Here is a 9,187-nt window from a genome sequence, read left to right as displayed (position 1 = left end):
GAATCTTCAACACACTCAACTGGGCGAGTGCAAATCTATAAGGTGCCATAAAAATCGGTGTCATGCCGGGCATTAAGTCAATAGAGAATTCAATCTTACGATGGGGTGGAAAACTAGTGAGATCCTCAAGAAAAATATCCAGATATTCACAAACTACCCTCGACAAATCAACTCGGATTTCGTCACACTCGCTACTCAAGAAGGTCGCAAGAAGATAACTAAGCTCATTACGACGACATGAATCATATATCGGTGATAAAACTTTATCAGCTCTGTCCCCCATGAAATAAAAACAATCACCGCACAAGGTACATACAGTAACTCTCTAACAATAACAATCTATGACAGCCCGCTACGATGACAATCAGTCCATACCCAATATAGCATCAAAACTCGACGTGTCAACCAACACAAATGCGAAAGGAAACCGGCAACCGGCAACCTCTATCTCACAACCCTGACACCCCTATTCCAAGATAATCTCACCACCAATAGGTGACTCTACACTGGGTGGAGATGCTAACCGAGCCACTTCTAACCCCAATGTCGATGCAAATGCAGAAGAAATAAAAGAATAGGATGCTCCCGTATCAATCAATACATTAGCAATAGAATTGCATAACAAGAAAGTACCTCTCACAACTGAAGGTGCTAGCACTAGGTCTGGCATGGTAACAGCATACACACGCTCTGTAGGTCTCTACTCCACCTGCTCACCCCTCAGAGCATAAGTCTGATGCACTGACTGAGTCGAAAAGGCTTCCTGATTGGCCCTCGAGGCCTGTACTGACTGTGCAGGCTGGTGGCTCTATGTCTGCCTCGAACCAGATGCACCGAGTGTGCTACCTAACTGAGGGTAAAACCTCTTCATATGCCCTAACTGCCCACACTAATAACAAGTAGGTGGCTGCCCTCTCCCTCGACTCTGGCTCTGAGAATGAGCCGCTGCTAGTGCGGACCGTTGCCCTCCTCCTCTCTACGAGCAGGATGGAGACTTGTGACCTATCTGGCCTCACTTGTAACAAGAGAAACCTTCCGGATTACCTTTACCTAAACCCGAACTCGGCACAGGAAAGGTGGATCTAGACTGTGCAGCCTAGGACTACTGCGAGGCGGGACCTTTCTACCTCTTACTGTCCCGACTCTCCCCCTGAACCTCCTGACTCCTCTTGGAGCCCCTCATTTGCTCCTCCGCTACCAGAACTATGGTCTTAAGATGAGACGCCGCCTCCACAAGGTGTCCGTAGTCCCTAATCATCGACCCAGCTACTTTGAAAAGAAGCCTGTTCCTCAGTCTCTTCTCTAACTTGATACAACAGCTTTTCTCTGTTGCCACGAGTTCCAATGCAAATCTAGAGAGACTTGTGAAAGCTACCTCAAACTCGGCTACTGGCAAATTAAGTTGCTTGAGCTTCAGAAACTGATCTCTCAACTTCCCCCTAGCAGTGAGAGGCAAGAACTTATCCTAGAAGGCTTTGACAAAAGCCTCCCAAGTCACTCTAATGCGCCCATGCGCATCCTTCCACCATTGACCTGCATCTCCCTTCAGCTGGAAAGATGCTAAGGTCACCCTCAATCAGTCATCCTCAATACCCAACATCTCAAACGTCTTCACCACTTGTTCTAGCCACTCATTCGCCTTCAATGGCTCCTTTGGATCACCCAAAAACTCATCTGGATTGGACCGAAAGAACTCCCTCTTCAAGAAGGACGGCCCTACTTCAGCAACCTGGGTCTGGACTTGATTCTCAGCTCTAAGAATGTCCATGGAGTCCCACAAAGCATCGGCCATTTCATGGGACAAAGCGCCCATGGTCTGCTGACCAACTAGTTCGGCTACATTGGCTTGACTAACCCCTTCTTCTTGCACCGAAATCTCTTCCAGTAAAAGCACCTCATGCCTTCTAGGCCTACCACAAAAGAGATTAGCACATTTACGAATGTGTCGAAGCTAACTCACTCACATCCTAATGCGATGGACAACAGTAATTCACTCCACATAAGCACGTAGTCACATAAACACATATGAATTTCCTTCCTAGATAATGACCATCCCGCGGCATTACTAGAATTTCAATTAGAAACAGCAGTGATCAAGTAGTCTTCTAATAGGACTTCTAGAAACCCGTAGATCCAATCAATATTTTAGAAATTAAATCTCATACCCATATAACCACATAAGCATGTTATCACATAAGCATACCATACATACAAATATCTCTATCAAGCGAGATAAACCCATTGTGGTAATAACCACTTCTCACGTACCCAAAGCATTCAAACTCGGTACACTCTGATACCAAGTTGTAACGCCCCAAAATATATATACAATAATCCATCCACAATATCAATAAATGACAACAACGATAAAGTGACTATCTTTTATTAAATACAATTGTGTTTACAAAAGGCAAACATATGCGGTATACATTCATAATGCCTGGCCCTAAATCTATAGCATATGTTGCTAACAAAAGAAAAGGAATGGAAGTTAAACAGATAAGAAATGCCCTAAGGACTTACAGCTTTCCAAGACGATACTTGGTTACAACAAAAGTGGACTTAAGTCCAATACAGTTAAAACCCTTAGCTTGTACAAAATAAATACAATAAATACACAAAAAGAAGCTCTCGCTCCAAGTCATCCTAAGCTATTGCCTTAGCGGAGGCATATCATCAGCACCTAAAATGTTTTTCCCATGTAAGGTGAACCAAAGCCCAGTAAAAATAATCCAACACAGCATATGAACCTTAACAAAGCTGTAAGGTGAATGCAGATGCAATGCTCGTGCAAAAATATTTTTTATACCTCTTTTCAAAACTATGCAATGCAAAGTATTTATATCGATTCATAAATCATTTCTATTACAATAGAAAATGGGGCAGTGAATCACACTCTGGGAGTTTCAAAACAATACAACCTTTTCTAAAAATTTTGTCCGGAGGAAACCGTAAGCCAGGACCCATGTAAACATAGGCTATACAACCACTACTATTTCCATTTCACGGAAATTTCGTCCACGGGACCGGCACCTATGTATACGCATGGTTTTCGAGACTTTCACCCAGGATACACAGGCCAACTTATTTGATGTAACAATAATTCCTTTCCTAGATTCACCCATTTTCTCCAAAATAGTAACATTTTCAATGTATAAGTATGAGATAATGCTCAATGTAAATGAATTAGAAAATAGTTTCAATTCTCCTAATTCATATGCAATTTCTACAATACTCATAGCTATCTTCCACCGGTAGCCCAAAATAGATATTTCTAAACAAATAAACAATTATCAATAAAGATAAACTTTCCAAATTTCAAGAGATGAGTGATAATACATATCCAACTCTACCATCCTCATCAATACCAATCCAATTTCATAATTTCAACATCAATTTCATTATTTATACAAAACCAACATTTGAGGCATTTAGGGCAAAATTCTTACTATTTTCAAAATTAACCCCAAGTATCAAAAATCAATCACTTCCACCCAACTCAACATTATTTTTAACATCCAAATCATTTCCAAGAACCCATTTGAAAAATCCCTCTTTTGATTTTTATACAAAACCCTAGATTTGTTCCAAATTTTCCAAATTCGCAATAGGGTTTAGAAATGGCAAATAACTAAGTTAAAACTCATAAAAAGTGTGGGAAATATCCTTACCTCAAGCTAGAACACGAGAGAGAGAGAGAGAGAGAGAGAGAGAGAGAGAGAGAGAGAGGGGGAAGGAAGGAAACCTAAAGATGCCAGAAACCAACTTTGCTCTGGTTAGAACGAAGCCCACGTTGAGCACTATCTTTTAAACAAAGGCACACATGTGAAAAGATCAACGAATCTAGGTGTATTTGAGGGAAATATGTGAGTTTTAGAGAGAAAGAGAGAGGAAATATTTCAAATGGTTAGAGAGAGAGAGAGGTGAAAAAGTGACTTAGAAAAGTGATTTTACGAACTGATATACGTACAGTTCACTCGAGTGCAAGATGTGTCACTCGACCGACCAAACACAATAAGTTGTTCCGCTTGAGCACAAGAACCTTCGCTCGAGCGCAGAATACATACTCCTAATAGTTTTGCAAACAGAGGTCGTCGCTCGAGCGTAAGAAGTTTCGCTTGAACAAAGAATACAAACTCCCAATAGTTTTGCAGACCTGTAAAAATACTAGATGTTCACAAAGACCAGTCAAGTGGAAGAAACTTCACTCGAGTGAAGAAATAAAAATCTAGACAACAAAAGTTTGAAAAACAACCTACCAACCTATTCCAAACGCAATCAACACAATCCAATAGCCCAACTCAAGGATAAATTGTTGGAAACAAGGTAAGAACAACTATATAATGAAAAGAAACCTAAATCCAAAAATCAAATGGGTCGGGTTTAAACCAGAAACGCTATAAAATTGATTACCATTAAACCTTATACTAGATTAAATACAATCATTTATTTGAAAATTACAAAACAAAGTATAAGAGATGTTTTATTTTTTAAAAAGACCACCAATTTTATAAATAATTATTTTGAGATATTAGAGTTTGAATAAAAATTTAAAAAATACATATAGGTATTTGATTTTTTTTTTTTTTTGGGTATGAAAAATGCATATTTGGAGAAATTATCCCTTTCTTTCCATTTTCTTTATTTTATTTCTTTCATTTTTCTTTCTATTTATTTTCTCATTCATTTTTTCATAATGTCACTGCAGCAAATAGCAACACCATATAATTTATTATTATTATTATTATTATTATTATTATTGTTATTATTATTATTATTATTTGTTCTCTTCTCTACACTTTTTCCTTAATTTTTTTCATCACTTTTTTTTTCTTTCATCAATGTTAGCTAGCATCACCCAATACCATAGCAACTTATGAAACATGATTTTTTCTTTTGTTTTGTAAACATATTTGTGTATTAAATTTTTTTTTTTAAGAAAAATAAACATAATAACATTTCATGTTTATAATAAAAAAATTGACTTATAAAAATTACCAAATGTTACCTCATAAATATATAAAAAAAACAAATTATCATTTTATCTTTTCACAATTCTATATTATTCTCAAATTTTAATTATCATAAAAAAAATAAGTCAATATTTCTCACCTTAATAATAAAATTTTTAAAGATAAATATAAAAGTGAAAAAATATCCAATCACGTTATAGTAAATTAAAATTAGATGATAGGGAATTAAATATAAAGAAATTATTTGAGAATAATAAACTATTTAAATTTGTCATTGCTTACATCTACTTAAAATAGAATTTTACTTGAAGAAATAAATTATTTAAAAATAATAAAATACTCAAATAATTTGTTATTTATTATATCTAAAATCTATATCTCCATCTTTGTTTCTTTCATTTAAATTATTTTTATTACATTAAATCTCAAATTTAATTCAAATAACAAACATGGATATTCTTTCTTAATTTCATTAATGGCTGATTTTTTTGTTTTTTTTTTAAAAAAAAACTTATAACAGTTCAAAACTTATAGTGGTAGAAAAAAATACAAAGTCAAGGAAATAAAAAAAATAAAAAAAATTGTGAGAAATGAAATGATAATTTAATATATAGGTAAATTACAATTAAAGGGTATTATAGTCATTCGCGCAACCAAGTTAACACCGTTTGGCTTAAATTAACGGAAAGGAGGAATCTTGATAATGTCAAAAAAAGTAAGCGTAGTTTTTGTAATTATTGAAACTATAGGAGAGGTTTCTGTAATTGTCAGACACCTCAAAGGAGGTGAGTGTAATTTATCCCCTTTTCTTGCCCTTTCCCAGATAGTTGTTCCTCTCTCTCTCTCTCTCTCTCTCTCTCCCTCCAATTTCCACCATTATTGCTCAAGCTTTGAGGTTAGAATGGGAGTCATTAGAGTGATATTTTGCATTGGAGAGCTCGTCATATTCTTCGCAACGGTAGTCTCGAATTCTTGATCTGACAAGCTTTCCATTTTCAGATTTGCTTTTCTTTATATTTTGAGGTAAGAATTTCTTTGATTATTTTCAATATATCACTATAGATAGATATGTGGTACTTTCTATTGCATAAAAAAAAAATGAGTTTAAAAGTGATTTTCGAAATACATGTAGATGAGATTTTGGGTTTTGAATCAAATAGTTTAATCGTATATTTTGTTCTTGATTATGAAAATTTTAAGCTAAGAGAACATGTTTATGATGGTTGAAATAAAAATTCCTAATTTTTAATTTAATGTTTATGAGAATGAAAAGAGAAGATGATTTTTTTCTTATATAACTATTAAGTCATGTTGATTTTTTTGTGAATAAGAAATGTGAAAGGGGAAGAGAATGAAATTTAAATGGTTGATCTTGTGATGTTAATATATGATGAATTGATGCTATTAAAAGTTAGTTGTGAAGTTTAAAATAAAAAAACCTTAATTTTTATTTGTTGGTTATGAAGTACAAAAAAGAGTTAATGTTCATGAATGGTTGAGCTAGGTATTGTTATTAGTAAATTGAAATATGTGATAGTTAAAAAGTAATTAATAAATGATTGTAAGAATCATTGTGAACTAGAAATGGAAAGTAGAGAGAGAATGAAATAAATGATGATCATGAAATTAACCTACGTTGTAAATTTTGTTGATTAAAAATAGTGGAATCAATTGTGGACATTATGAGATGATATAATTGTTAATCTAACTCTAGACAATATTGGTAATATTGAGGTATGGAAATGTTATAAGAATCACACTAACTTATTTTTAAGAAATTATAATATTATTATTAAATATTTAGAGGTTTTGTCCTTGGCCATTGGTGGATGATGATATTACTTGTTGTAGAATTGATGTGAAATAGGTTGATATGAAACATTATGTGTTGTTGATTAACTACATAATTGCGTAATTATATGAGAATAAATGGAAGGAAATTGAGATGCAGGTGTTATGGAATGTGATTGTGCTATACGCGAACCTTCCTGCCAACAACCGGTAAAGCGGGCTCTCATACTTTAAACAACATTCGCTTGAAACGACTCTCAAATAAAGAAAACCAAGAAAGGAGGAAGGTTGTAGAGATGATTATGCAAAGTGTGAGCACATGTATGAAACCTATGGAAATAAAAGCTATCAACTCAAATAGGTTGGTGTCTAAGACCTAAACCACCAAATCTATGAGGACTACAACACTACAAGCATACTATACAAACCATGAATGAAGTAAACACACCAAAACAATCCTAAAACTCACAAAAATAGTACTGGAATTAGTATGAAAAAGCTAGAAAAAGTGAGTTAAAATAAGAGAGAAATAAAGCTAGAAAGCAAGCCTAAGGAGAGGTGGCTAACCCCTCCACCTTTTGGACCTCAAAACCACATATTTTAGCCTTTTAAAACTCTAAAAATCAATGACCAAAAGTTGAGAAAGAAGTGGAAAACATAAGGACAAAAGCTTAGAGGATAAGGTTCAAAGAAAGGTGGTTAACCCCTCTACCTTTGGTAGCTTTAATTCACAAGTTTCAGCCCATAAAAACAGTGTAAAAATAGCAAGGAAAGATAGGGAAGAAGTATAGAGAGGGTAGAAGTTATACCTCTTCAAGAGAGGTTACTCTTTGATTCACAAACCAACAAGTGATCACCCTCAAGAGCTGAGATTTAGACTCAAGAACCTCAGTAAGGAGAGCTAAAATATTGGTCTAGGAAGTGTTTGGGTAGTGTATGTGTGTTGCAAGATAGAGAGTGGGAGAGGTTTTCAAGAATTTAAGTTTTGGTAATTTTTTCTAATCTAAAAACATAAGGTATGGTCAAGTATATATAGAAAAACAGGTTGCTATCTTGGAAATATCTATATTGAGCTAGTTGGTGCAATGCATGCACATAGGGGGACAGCTGACAACAAATATCTATTTTGCTGGGAAACCTGGCCGGCCGGCCAGCCAGGTGAGGGACGGCCAACCACGAATTTGTGGCCAGTCGACTACCTGTTGGCCAGCAGGCCTCTGAGTGGTCTAGCTTGGAAAAATTAGGTTTTGGTCCAAAGGTGGTGCAAGGTTCTAGGCTTTTGAAACTCAAAACCGAGGCTTCTTGTTGACAAAATTGAACGTTTGTACAGTGCAACTTTTTCATCATCAAGTGATCAACCTGAGTCGCCTAAGTCTTATGGGCAGTCAAAAATGGGGTGTCTACAATAAGTTACTTTAATCTTAAACATCATTAGAAGATATTTTATGATTATTTAAAGGAAAAAAATAAGAATAAAGGTTAAAAACATGTTGGGTCTGATTGAATTTGATTGGATCATATTAAAAACTTCATGATCACTAAAATAACAACAAATCTTGTACATATATTGGTTATTTTGGCACTTATGCTATTAAAAGTTGTATTATGTCATTTTCAATAAAAAGATAGAGAAATAAAAAGTAAAAAATATATCGGACTCGATAGCTTCAAGAATTGTATGAATTGTAAAAAATAAATCGAATCGTGAATCAATTGTGAATAGTGTGATTCACTAGTGATTCACTTCTAAAATAGATTCACCCATATATTGGTATAGATTTTTCAAAAATTGCAAATCAAATCGTGAATCAAATCATGAATCATCTAATCCTGATAACAGAGATCTAAAGTTTGAAACTTGAAAGAACATATTGGCAATAGATTAGTAAAACAGGGAAAAATTGGAGATTATCAGATTTTGTGTTCTTGGCATCAGGGTCTAGAAGCACAAATGCGCTCAAAACCTAACAAACAAAATTATCATTGCATCGAGAAATTAAGCACCCTAACCAACAAACGAGAGACATATTTTCTCTTTGGGAAACATGCACCCATATCACAACAAGGGCTTGAACCTTACACATTTTTAGTGCCAAAAGGAGATACCAATAAAGCTAACAGCTTGTCCCAATGTTTGAAACCATGCTTAAACTAGTAGATAGTTAACAACATGTCTAGAATAGTATACTGAAACAGTCATATGACTCTGAAAATAAACAACATAGTTCTTGTCAAGGAGAGAAAGTTAATAATAAGAAAGATATTAACTATTCAGGCATAAGAATAGTAGAGCATAATGTCAAAGCATAGTAGAGGTGTGCATACCTCTACTATGCTTAATGTCAAAGCATTTTTATCGAGACATTTAACACATTTCAGAGCCTCGCCCCGAAATAGTCCCTAATAAACAAGGCATTTATCCT

Source organism: Camellia sinensis, chromosome 4 (assembly GCF_055761805.1).
Source record: "Camellia sinensis isolate YWXY chromosome 4, ASM5576180v1, whole genome shotgun sequence".
NCBI classification, from domain to species: domain Eukaryota; kingdom Viridiplantae; phylum Streptophyta; class Magnoliopsida; order Ericales; family Theaceae; genus Camellia; species Camellia sinensis.
Note: the sequence above shows the minus strand (reverse complement) of the source record.